Raw genomic sequence first — 2,919 nt, 5'->3', positions numbered from 1 at the left:
TCGAAATATTTGAGAAAGGACTCTTGCCACTTGATTCCTCGGGTTTCGTAGACAAGAACACAACGTTGTTCCAGGAAGATGGAGCACCGAGTCACACTGCTAGAAACACCCAAAAGTGGCAGGAAGAAAATGGTATCCAGAAGTTGCCCAGGCCGAGCCAATCTCCTGACATGAACCCCATCGAAAACCTCCGGGCCATACTAGACCGACAAGTCAAGAAACAACCAAAAAAACCAACTTCGAAGAGCGATCTACTACAAGTTTTGAAGCAAGAGTGGGCGACAATCCTACAATCTAAAATTGATGAGATTATTCTCACGATGCCCCAAAGGATCAACGAACTCCACGAAGCGAAAGGAAGATATAATAGATATTAGTTAAATTATAAATATATCAATTCATATGAATATGACTGAAAAATTTCATTTTTTCTGAAAAGGTGGTGTCTCTTTACTTGTGATTATTAAGGAAACATAAAGGTGATACACCTACAAATGTCAAACGATCAGTAAATGCCACTAAGTTGTCAATTTATCATTAATATAATACATTGTTACAAAAATACAAGCCAGTAAGTTCTACAATGCACCAGTATTTTGTATTTGATTAAAACAGAATAGCACATTTCGATTTTATGCCCCCAAAAGTTTATCACTGTATGATTGTGTAAAATGTTATTTCAAATGTCTTACTCTCTAATACTCACCCAAGTTGTTTGGTTGCAGTTTAACATTTTCAATTTCTACACAGCCATAATAATAGTATTAATATTGGAGTTTACGCAGGCCAAACGATGGTTGAGAGTGTCTCATTGGTCTTTTTTTCTACTTCTAGGTATTGTTTCAAAGATGCGCTGCATCCATGTTATCACTGTCTTGCTGAAATGTGAATCTCTGCTCACTAGATGTTAGTACTAGGGAATTACATGATAAATAAGAAACTATGTGATATTTATTGATCGTAGTCCCATCAAACAAACTATCGTTGATTGTTGCCAAACAATTTCAATTTGGATTCATCTCTTCTCCAGATTTTTTCGATCCATTATTTGAAGTATGGTGCTCATTTCATTATTTTGATTTGGTTGTCTCTACTGAATAGTGATTTGTGAGTAGCTACATATCCATTGAGGATACTTTGTATTAATGTGTATCTTACTGTTATGGAAGTAACATCACATTTGAGCTTAAATCTAAATCTGAGTTACTTTACATCATTTTTCAAGAGATTAGGCTTTCTACCTCATCCTGTCGTATATAATAGACTTCATAAGGTAAACATTTCATTTGTACACTTTTATCACACGGTATTTCTCTCCTGTCCTTGTAATAATGAGTATACTCACCACCCCACTGATGGAAAAATGTGAATGTTTGTAAAGTTATAGACATTATCCTGGTGTGGCATTGTCTCATTGGTTGGATGACAACCAATCACAGTGTAAACTATTTATCAATAAGTGACTGTACTGCGGTGTACTTCACGTTTTTACAACAGAGGGGTAGAAATCCCATACTATTTTCTTTTCGTAGCTGTTTTATTCACGGTTTCACCAATTATTTGTAATAGTATATATGTATACACATACATGCATATATATATATATATATATGTACATATTACATATATGTTGCGTTCATACTTTGCTAACAATTTATGACTAAAACATGAACACATCCACTACCATTTACAAGATAGTAATCGCTTTATTAATTTGTTTTTTAATTTTAATGCTGTTGTTTGTGGAGCAGTGAAAATCATTGAAACGATCTTGTACTTTACTATTCTCATTTTACCAGTTACAAAATCTTTCGAATAAAGTTTTTCTGAAGTCCAAAACATATTTGTTCAGATGTATCCAGCGTTTTGCGTGACAAACTGGTGATGTCACAGTCTCGTGCTACCAAATTCCATTTTTATTCTTAATGAAACTGTACTTCAAACCTTAAAAGTAAAGAACTTGCACAGTTCAGTGCTTACATTTCATTTAGACATTCATGAGTTATATTTAGTTATGTTTAATTTAGTTTAATTCTTTACATATAGACTTTCCTGGTAAGCGAAATATTTCAAGAAGTAGCAAGCAAAATAACTGACCCAGCAAGTTTTCAAAAGTGTAATAGTTAACTTAACTCAAATGCTGTGCTGTTTACAGTTAAATTTCTATGAGGAACTAGGTGGTTGAGTGGAGTTTAATTACTTTTATATAAGAAAATATATTAAATTTTGATTAAATTAGACAGTTAAGCCAACATAAGCCCAGATGATTTACAATGTGGGTTGTGTAGCCTAATGTTATATTTGTTTGTTTGTTTGTTTTGAATTTCGCGCAAAGCTACACGAGGGCTATCTGCGCCAGCCGTACCTAATTTAGCAGTGTAAGACTAAAGGGAAGGCAGCTAGTCATCACCACCCACCGCTAACTCTTGGGCTACTCTTTTACCAACAAATAGTGAGATTGACCGTCACATTATAACGCTCCCACGGTTAAAAGGGCGAGCATGTTTGGTGTGACGGGGATTCGAATCCGCGACCATCAGATTGCGAGTCGAGCGCCCTAACCACCTGGCCATGCCGGGCCCTAATGTTATATAAATGTTTTATATTACATTGTGTAAGTGATGTAAAAGTAATGTCAACATTTCCCTTTCAACGCTATCATAAGCAAAATTGCAAATTACTCAGTATATATAATTACTATTGGTTAAGAATAAATTTTTATTACGTCATAACTACTATATGTTTCCCGTTAAAATGAAGCTCCAAATTATCATTTGGATTTTGTCTTTAGTGTCAGTTATTATTGTACATGTTCAAAGTAAAATATATATATTGTTACGACAGCGGGGGTCACGTGACGCTAGTAACACGTCATATTCTCGAAGGCTCGTGAAGTCTCGAGCTTTGACTAGATATGCG

The sequence above is a fragment of the Limulus polyphemus genome, unplaced genomic scaffold, assembly GCF_000517525.1.
Source record: "Limulus polyphemus unplaced genomic scaffold, Limulus_polyphemus-2.1.2 Scaffold1572, whole genome shotgun sequence".
Lineage (NCBI taxonomy): Eukaryota > Metazoa > Arthropoda > Merostomata > Xiphosura > Limulidae > Limulus > Limulus polyphemus.
Note: the sequence above shows the minus strand (reverse complement) of the source record.